This window comes from Pollicipes pollicipes, unplaced genomic scaffold (genome assembly GCF_011947565.3).
Source record: "Pollicipes pollicipes isolate AB1234 unplaced genomic scaffold, Ppol_2.1 Scaffold_6686;HRSCAF=7923_pilon_pilon_pilon, whole genome shotgun sequence".
Classification (NCBI taxonomy): domain Eukaryota; kingdom Metazoa; phylum Arthropoda; class Thecostraca; order Pollicipedomorpha; family Pollicipedidae; genus Pollicipes; species Pollicipes pollicipes.
The window spans coordinates 26,075,150-26,085,905 of NW_023596921.1; positions in this window are offsets into that span (position 1 = coordinate 26,075,150).

The following is a 10,756-nucleotide window of genomic DNA, read 5'->3' on the forward strand; positions in this document are numbered from 1 at the left end:
AAAAGTTAGCATATGAGATTTCATTTCTCATATGGTGAATACCACAAAGTAACCGCGATCGCTACGGCTCAAAAATTTGTTCCAAAAGAGCATTCATTTCTAGCCAGATGCTATGCCACTATGCTACGAACGCTGCGGCAGCCAGCTGCTTCCATATAGGCTGGGAGTTGCGCAGGATATTAAGGTATATATATATATATATATATATATATATATATATATATATATATAGCATATATATATAGCATATATATACATAGCATATATATATATATACACCCACACCCACACACACACACACATATGCATATATATATATATATATACATATGCTATGTTTTTCCATTTTTTGCTCTCGCTAAAAGAATCCGAACCTTTTGTGTGGATATAATTTTTGGATCAGTGCCCATAGTAAGCGTTGCTTGTTGCCTGAATCCCGACGCCTCCAATCGATCGTGGAATGTTGGAGCAATGGCAGAATCCTGCGGCAAAAGTCTCATGCGCCGCAATGCTCGGCACAGTCCGCCCTGGCCAATGATGGCACCACACCTTGACACCATGATTACACCTCCTTGATACCAACGATTGACACCACACCACAGCGTGGCCGCCGCCACCTGCCGCCAGGTCATCCCAATCAACGACAAATGGCGGGGGTCTGTGCTGACCCGACCCGACCCCGCCACAGGTGGGTGGATTACGACGCAGGCGCTCTAACCAACTGAACTATCGGGACAGAAGTAGCCGGCACGGACACATTTTTCACCTTTGAGTCAGCTTCTAAGGACGATGTAAAAGATGTGCAAGCCCTTCCAATGCCCTAGCATTAACAGTCGCCAGCAAAGCTCGCACGCACATTGCATAGCTTCCCGTGGTGGCAACGTGCCGTGGACTTGTTTCAGGACCTAGATCCCGCAAGTGGCCGGGATTCGTGCAGGGGAAAGGCGAAACTGTATGCGGAGGAGCCCTGACTTCCAGACAACATACGCAGACTTGAATATAAACCAGCAAAGCTCTGTATACGTGACCTAGCTCTGCTCCGACCGATAAGAACACCAATGTACTTCATGCCAAAAAAGTAACGCTTGAACCACGTAGTCACCAAAGTGAGTACAGGACCTAGACACCGCCGCCAGTGTACCACCACAACCGATCGCTGTTCACCTCACCACCATGGCGCGCGCTCCTTTTCGCCGGCTCTGCAACCGAGTCGCACCTTTGGCGGCGCGTCCGCGGCGTGAGGTGAGCCGGAATGGGTTGAGCCTGCTTTGCTTCTGGCTGACTGGGGCCTACTCTACTGAGATGAGAGCAGCAACCAACACGTAGAGACATTCAGGTTACACTAGAACATGCCTGCGCACGTGCACTGCCCCCCCCCCCCCCGAAGTGGTGCGCCCCAGAAGGTCCCACCGTACGTGGGCAGAAAACACGTTAAACTAGACAGCATTATTGGATCCTTACAAGACACTCAGCTGCTGAGGCTATATGGCCTCGACGATGCGAGTATGTAATGCGGCGCACTCGGCATAGAAGCACTCACGCACGGAGAGCACCAGCGTCTCGTAAGCAAGGTGAAAGGCCTTCTCGTGCGGTGCTTCGCTCTCGCCCTCGCCCTCACTCTCGCTCTCGCTCTCGTTCTCGTTCTCATTCTCATTCTTTGGCTCCCTTACTCGCTCGCTTGTCGCTCTCTCCTCCCGTCGGAAATCAAAATCAGCTACGTCATTTTTGTTTAGCGCACGTTGACCGAGCTCGACATCGCATTCTGGCGCCTCTTCCGCAATCCATGAGAGCGTGAGTCGACCTCTCTTCGCCTTGACCTTTCGTCCGCTAGCGTGGCTGGCACAGGGCCTCTCCAAATGGGAGCACGTCCCGACAACTACGATGGTATTTCACCGATTCTCGCAGACATGGTAGACGTTGATGGTCTTTGACGACGACACGGACAAGCATTTCGCCGACATCATCCACACAGGGGCGGCTCTCCAACCTAGTCTCTCGCCTTGGTCGCTGCACCGGACGGTCACATGTTTCCAAACGACTCTGTACATGGTTAGGAGCACTCAACTAAACAAGTGATATGGTCTCTTGCCAGAGATCTGCCGATGCGGAGGGGGATAAGGTAAAGCTATTTTACGAGTCGGCCCAGATCGGCCGGGTCTGTCCGGGTACTGTGTCACGGTTTGATAACGTGATGGGACCAACAGCTGAGTGCAATAAAATGCTGGACTTGGGAAACTCACGTTAAGTGTATGGCGTGCAAAAATGGAAGTAAAGAACCTTCTATCAGTTTCTGGACATTTGCTGCACTTCGCCCGAGACCCTCCGCCTTGGCCAGGCGGCAGCGGTGCGCCTTCTGTATGCGTGTTAACATGTGATCATAATCCCAAACTGTTCATATCCGCTCTCGGCCTCCTCGATCTGAAAAATCGTGACATTTTCGAACGCATATGGCACTTTGACTGCGTGATGGGGGACCTGAGGATCACCACGGTGAGGAGGGAGTAATGGACCTTTTGAGTCTTATCCTCTCGGAAACTCGGGGGACAGCGACGAGCGCGGTCCAACTGTTAATGATGATATCAGTGGCGAGATTGGATATAAACAGTGAGTGAGCACGGACCGCTGCATGCTAGTGGCGAGCGTCAAAACCAAGACGGATAGCTTCCGCAAACGTAGAAAGCTTATTTACGACTGCAGCCGTAGACGCTACCATTCACATCATTCACGAAAAGTGTATAACTACTCGACTTACCATCATTCAAGCGTTCTAGAAACACGCTCGAAAAAAACTGATCGCATCCACAAAACAGTTCACATTTCACGACTATGGCGACGAGCTTTATCGTCAACAGGGCGGTATGGGTAAGAGATCACCTCTACGAAAACTCCTCGCGAAATTTTATGCGTTTTATACGAACTTGAAAGCAAAGTTACTCATGACTGAAGCATCACTCCACATATCTAATGCTTCTGTGTCGATTATATTTTGCATTCGTATTTGCATTTTTGTATTTGTATATATTTATTGCTGATGTAAGCAACAGCTAACACAAAGACAGCATCATCGAATGTATGCTAACCAAATTTGTACTAAAATGAACCTTTGAGCTCAGCAAACACGGCACGCTACCTACTCTGGACATACAACTTCAGTTCATTGGAAGCCTACATATGCTGGAGAGGTGTTGAAATAGCAACAGCGACTTTTTTAGACATGAAACTAGTGTAGTGAGTAGTTAGAGTTTTCACAAGCAGAACTGTGAAATATCGATCCACTTGGGCATTGGTTGACCTAGAGTGTGTTAGGCAGGTACATATGTTGGTTGCCAACGGGTTTTCCAATCATGAAATTTGTGACGAAATAAAAAACCATGTCGAACGAGAAAGGCAAAGCCAAAGCTCCAACAAAACGGCTGAAAACATGATCAAACTTAGCTTTTTCAATTCCGTGTCACCACCCTACTAAGAAGACGAGCGCATCATTCATGGAATCACTCAAGACGAGGTGACGCGCACCAACACTACCCTCAAGCCACCATTTATTACAAGAACATAAAACAAAATTTTTTACCGCCAGCCGATACCTTGATCTTTCAAAAAACGACAGAATTAAATCCCAGGTATAACACGGCCACACACCGATACTTCCAGCGAAATACGCAGCGTGGGACGTCCTTTTGACCACTGAAGCTGTCGAGTCATCGGGGAAAGATCCTAGTTAAAACCAGTGTAAGAGAATAATGCCTACGGTTTGGAAAGGAGATGGCCTACTTCTAACGCAACCAACTGTCTCCCTCAACTCATCCTTTCAATCTGTGCTGGTCGATCTTTTGATGTTTGCTGGTCTTTGCCACCTGCCACAGGCAAACACCCCTCCAAGCAAGCATTGTTTTCAAAGACGTCTGCTTTGTACCACCAACGGTCTCTCGGCCTCTCGCCGCAACTGACCTGTATCGTTCGGCACATCCGCCAGCCACCAGCGCACGGTGAACCGACGCAGGGCGCAGCCGGGGGCATTCCAGAGGTCAAGCCGCACGGTGACCTCGGTGTCGTTGACGGTCACGAGCCGGTCGGGGTCGGCGAGAGAGGGCGGCCGGCCGGCGGTGCGCGCCTTGATCGGCTGGCTCGGCTCGCTGTCACCCAGTCTGCGGCGGCAGGCAGACGCAGTGTTACGCGTGGAGGCAGAGAGGTCACCGATCTTACATGGTGTGAGAGGGAGGGGTTAGGGAAACCGTCCAACACCCCTGAGGTCTAGCCGCGCGCTGCTTCCATGAAGAGAGACACGCGTCCCGTATCGACCAAAGCGTGCTAGCTAAGTGAATTGATCACGTTATAAAATCGACGCACGTCGTCAGTTTTCTATCTGTCGCTGCTGGAAACGGGATTCAGTCTCGAATTTCACGTTTCCTTTCTTATCACCGCTTCCACGACAAAAACCACCATGGTTTAGGCCAAGGCGACATTCATTTGGGAGAAGCCTGTTAACTGGAAATGCAACATACGTTTGGGAGTAGGGGTCGGGTGGGAGCTCTGATAGTTTTGTACGCTGTTGTTTGCGTGACCATCATTCATTTTCGCTTATCCTCCTATCAACACTACACGTGAACATGGTAAACGGTTGCAGGGACTCAAGAGGTGAATGATAACACACTGGGACGTAGGCCGCGCGTGATCAACATGACTGGCAAGACAATGTCGAGCTCAGACCCCTGGAAATGTTAATCGTAGAGCTTAAGGCAGATATGCAAAACAGATTTCTGAAAATATTCGAAAACAGTAGAAACGTGTTACACAGGGCAATATTGGAATCTTCCAAAGGCTCTCGGCCAGACAATTTTGAATCGCGATGTCGCATGTCCACTCAATTATCTAACAGGCTGGAATAAACTACCGGATAGATCGAGGCACTCCTTGTAACTGAGGTCCTGGAAAAGGTCGTAAAGACTGCTTCATCAACTTTCCGTGGACCAATAAAGGCCAACGCCAAGCTCGAGGCATTGCTGGATGACGAGTCATGCTTTATGTACGGTGGATTCCGTAAGCAAAATTCTCACAGTCTTACGCCAAGTTCCGGTCCGAATCAAAGTCCCGCGAAGACTGTGCGTTTGACTCGCCACGGACCTCTTGTGCTCGCTCGGCTAGTTATCCTCCCATACAAGAGCAATATGGGCGGAGACGTCTGCCGGGAGAAGTGCTGCGCTTATCCCATTTCCTTATCGCATCGTCATCTGATTCGTCGATGAACGTTACACTGGTCGTGATCCGGTCATCTGGCCAGACCTCACCAGTGCCCATTATGTAGCCTCAGTATTTCGATGCTGAGCGAGGCGCGGGTAAACTGTGACACGTGAAATGAATCCATCCTGTATCCCTCTCCCTAGTTTTACGCTATCAAAGACCTCTGGGGTTGATCAGGAAACGGAGGCACGTGACAGATGAGAGACCAAGACAGACCTGGCACAAACAGACAGACCTGGCACAAACAGACAGACCTGGCACAAACAGACAGACCTGGCACAAAAGTTCAGGATCAAGTCGTGGCCCTGCCAGATGAACCCATGCATGCGGAGAATACCGGTGCAGGGAATCTCTGAGCGCACGCGCTGCTAGAATGTTATGTTTAATTGAACAGCGCTAGCAGTAATGAGAGCAGAATTCGTCTCCGTTCATACCATTCACCCGTTGTCTCCGTCCACGCCGTCCACCCGTTGTCTCCGCGCATGCCTTCCAGCCAACTAGGACGGCCAAGCAGCTCTGAACTTCTCCCGTCAAGGGAACCACCTCTATCCCTGCACGGTGAGCTGGTGAACTAGCTATAGTTTAGTGCACTCCTGCAGTTCGCACGCACACTCTTAAGGACGACGGAGAGGGTATGGGGAAGCTCATTCTCCAGATTCACTTAAGCAGGCAGCGAATAGCTATAAGGGGAACGAATGGTTGAAGAAAAAGGCAGGCGTGGTGCGACGTTTCCCACTGAAGACGGCCTCGGGACAACACCCACCAATTGCCGTCAATGACCTCACATACTTTCTGACGCAGTTGTCATAAATCAACCTTAGGTCAAACCCAGACGACAGCAGCTCTACACGAAGTAGGAGCTGGATAAGTTGCCATCTAGTGAGTCGCTCTATACAAAAACCGGCCCCCGCTGATTCGGGCTGTGGGAAGTCCTTAACAGTAGGCTCGCCGAGCGTCGACCCCCTAGGTTTGCCTGCGACTCATGTGGCGCAACCGCGCCCCGCAAGCGCCTCAGCTGCGCCGTGACTGTCGGCTGATGACACATGATGACATACGGGTGGCGACGCCGGCACCAGAGCGGTCGTTAGCGGTGATTTGTCGCCAGGCCAGGCCTGAGGAGCGCCCCACACGGCCGTGACCGCCAGCCGCCGGTGTCGCAAACGGTGGCGCACCGGGCCGCCGGCGACGACAGCCGCGCGCCCGCCTGATCAAATTCCAGCGGCGCTCCCGGCGCGCCGGCGGCGGCTCCGGCGGCGGTTTGCGCTAGCAGCCCGAGGCGCGGACGCCAGGGATTAGCGCCAAGGGCAACGGCGCTGCTGCGCAAGGAGCTCCAGCAAGCGGCTGTGCTCCCGCCACGCTAAACTCGGGAAATGAAAGCTTGAAAAGGACGAGCTTAAATGAGGAGAGCTGCTCCACTACTGGGGCAATACATAACGATTGTTTTACGGAAGGACTCAGATGAGGCAAAGTATCACGGGTGGAAGAATTGTTCGAACTGTTGCTCTCGTCTGGTGCGTTAGTATGCACACGTACTAACAGTGTGTGCACACTAACGCAACAGACGACCACGATAGTCGGAACTATGATTCCACCCGTGATCCAATTAAAAATAATATGATGTGTCGATGTAGCTTTCGTTATTTGTACACTTTCCGACCCAGCCTCATGCTTGCTCGCTGAAATCCACGGCCGGAGTGTGTGAGGGGCAGCAATATGTGCTCATATAAGGAGTCTAAGGAGGCATGAGGACCAAACAAGGGACGGAGGACGGGCTCTTCATGCAAGCTTGCTTCCCGTGCAGCAACAGGCCGTGAATCACGTATAACTTTCACAAAAATGGGGGCAGTGATTATTCTCAACTGCCATGTGATCTAGGTGTACTGAAAGATGGTTGTTGCAGAAAAGGGTTACAGAGATAAACCGACATTGTACGTATTTCCAGAAAGGCGGCAAAACAATCACACACCATTTGAAAAAGCGTTGTGGCACTACTCTAACAGCGCTTGTAAACAGAACAACATTTTCTGACGGCTTCTCCGCAGAGTATGCTGAGGCCACGGCTTCAAACTACTTACTGCTCTGACTTTTCTCTTCTTATTTATACACGTATGCGGTACTTAATTCGTTGGCCTGCATTACATTAAAGAGTTTAATGATCCATAAATCTGTGACAATTTTAAGTTTTACCCGTCATTGGCATGCGATTTTTACCCACGTCAACATTCGAATTCACAAGCCTGTTTGCTCGCCTGCACATCTCCAAGTCTCATGCTCGGCAGCACGCATGTATGGTTGCTATGATCGGCGCAGGGTAAGCCGTGGGCGACCTGAGCCAGCTAGCCTTCGCGCGCGATAAGCCCCCCCCCCCCCGCAGTGCATCAAATTTATTGCTGCAATCGTGCGAGGTCGAGTCAAGATCATCTTGGTATCATGCCAGGCCATCACAGGCCAAAAATGTTCTTTGCGACAAAGTTCGTGCTGGGTAATGCTTTGCAGCCTGCATATTTCAGCAACGAAATCAGAATAAGAGGGATATCCTAATGCAACATGAAGGCGCTGTTTGCCACATATATCTCCCTGGAGACGTCTAATGCATGATCTAGTAGGTCAGCTCAGCCTGGGCCAGCGTTGTACCATGTTGTGCACTCAACATGGGGCTGAAACTGAACATGTTATGTATTATGCGAAGACCTCCATGCCTTGCACACAGGCCCAAGGCGCAAGTTCACAGATGACCTAGTGCGTCAACTCATCACAAGTCATCAACGCGGGGCTCAACAGCATACAACGCGTACGACGACTTCTGAATGGAAACGGAGTTCGTCTCCATTTGACAGCTGGCAAAATCTCTGCACACTTCCGTCATCACTGTCCGGTGAGTGCTGAAGACGTTGCTGGGCTGATATCCATACCGGCCTCGCATATAGTCCCGTCAAATGAGCGAAAACGACAAGGTAGGAGTTCGACTGACGGCTGCTCCATCAGCTTCGTGAGTTGGAAAATCAGGTGATATGGAGCGATGAAAAATGATTTGTGTTAAACCAGGCGCGAACTGAGCAAAATCAACGCTACTGGGCTGCTCGTCACCCGGAGGTGATGGTGGAGAGCGAGCTACAGTGAGGTCCGTAGGCGACGTGCTTGCTGGGAGGAGACTATCCATGGGAGGATCATCATCTACTGGTTTGGCCAGGCCCTCTCAGTAAAGGATGATGCCTACGTGAAAATGATGCGGCAGGTGACGATGAGTATGCACCAGTTGGGCATGCTCACCGCACGCTTTTCCGTAAAGCCATAATCAGACAAGGCCAATGAAACCAGTGATAAAAATATACATTGGTGACTCGAGCCCATAAATATTAGCCCACATCCAATGGGGGAAGGTCTCCTAACCCCTCAGGATTTTCGAGGATGGACCAGAACGAATGGTGGAGATTCGTAAATCTTTTTGTATCTGTTCAGACATTTTTTGCACGCGCTGTGAATAAATGAGCCCAGTTCACCTCAGGTCGTCGACCCGCGATTGATCAAAAGGCGTCGATGTTCCAAACTATTTGGAGCGCCGTGGTCCGTTGTCATTGCTCATTGTTCGGTTTAACCCTAATCCCCGTTGGAAGTTTATCAGGTACCATATTTATTGCATGGGCCCAAGCTAATGACCTGAGATCAGCTTTTTGCCGACTAGTTTCATTTTTGGGCAAAATTGTGTCACTGATGGGATTTTGTCGCTTGCAAAATTTTATAACATCTCAAAAATCATCATCAGTTGTCACATTTTCATCAATCACCAGCCGCTATATTATTGCAGAGGCCATGTCACTGACCTGAGGTCAGCTCTTTTTCTGCTATTTTCATTTTTTCGGCAAAATAGTGCCACTAATGGATCTTGTCAGTTGTCAAATGCTATAAACAACCTTAAAAATGTTGTGGGACCTTAAGTATCCCAAAGATCCATGGATAAGGCCAAACATGACCTTTACCTTTCTTATCACTCTTACAACCAGGAAGCTTTTGTTTTTTACAGACTTGTAAGTACTTCTTCCCTAGCAAGGCAAATGCGTGCGTGCTAAGGCCAGGAGAAAGCTCTAGCGAGCGCCCTACCCCGCCTCCCCCCTCCCCCCGCCCCCGCTCTCGCCCGAGCGAGTAGGTTACTACCGGCCAGTCGGGCGTAGGCTGCAGTGCCAATATATTCTCCATGTGAATAGCTGGTGCTGCTCACTGAACCATACCCGTTCAATGCTCAACGCAAACAAATGAAAAAAAGAATCCATTTTGAAGCATTCGGTTCAACAGCAAAATGTTTTAAGATCTGAAACAGGCCAGCTGTCCGAGAGCGTCTGATCTCCTGACGCTGACGTCCTGACTGACGGTGTCTGATCTCCTGACGCTGACGTCCTGACCGACGGTGTCTGATCTGCTGATGCTGACGTCCTGACCAACAGTGTCTGATCTGCTGACGCTGACGTCCTGACCGACGGTTGTCTGATCTGCTGACATCTGACGTCCTGACCGACGGTGTCTGATCTGCTGACGCTGACGTCCTGACCGACGGTTGTCTGATCTGCTTGACGCCGACCTCCTGACCGACGGTGTCTGATCTGCTGACACTGACGTCCTGACCGACGGTGTCTGATCTGCTGACGCTGACGTCCTGACCGACGGTGTCTGATCTGCTGACGCCGACCTCCTGACCGATGGTGTCTGATCTGCTGACGTTGACGTCCTGACCGACGGTGTCTGATCTGCTGACGCTGACGTCCTGACCGACGGTGTCTGATCTGCTGACACTGACTTCCTGACCGATGGTGTCTGATCTGCTGACGTTGACGTCCTGACCGACGGTGTCTGATCTGCTGACACTGACGTCCTGACCGACGGTGTCTGATCTCCTGACGCTGACGCCCTGACCGACGGTGTCTGATCTGCTGACACTGACGTCCTGACCGACGGTGTCTGATCTCCTGACGCTGACGTCCTGACCGACGGTGTCTGATCTGCTGATGCTGACGTCCTGACCAACGGCGTCTGATCTGCTGACGCTGACGTCCTGACCGACGGTGTGTCTGATCTGCTGTGCGACGTCCTGACCAACGGTGTCTGATCTGCTGACGCTGACGTCCTGACCGACGGTGTCTGATCTGCTGACACTGACGTCCTGACCGACGGTGTCTGATCTGCTGACGCTGACGTCCTGACCGACGGTGTCTGATCTGCTGACACTGACGTCCTGACCGACGGTGTCTGATCTCCTGGCGCTAACGTCCCGACCGACGGTGTCTGATCTCCTGGCGCTGGCGTCCTGACCGATGGTGTCTGATCTCCTGACGCTGACGTCCTGACCGACGGTGTCTGATCTCCTGCCGCTGACGTCCTGACCGACGGTGCCTGATCTCCCGTCGCTGACGTCCTGACCGACGGTGTTTGATTTGCTGACGGGCACTGGCCGCGGGCGACTGGCCTTTGACGATCGCGACTGACCTTTCACAGTCGTGGGTGACGACTTGCAAGTGCTATGATAGGC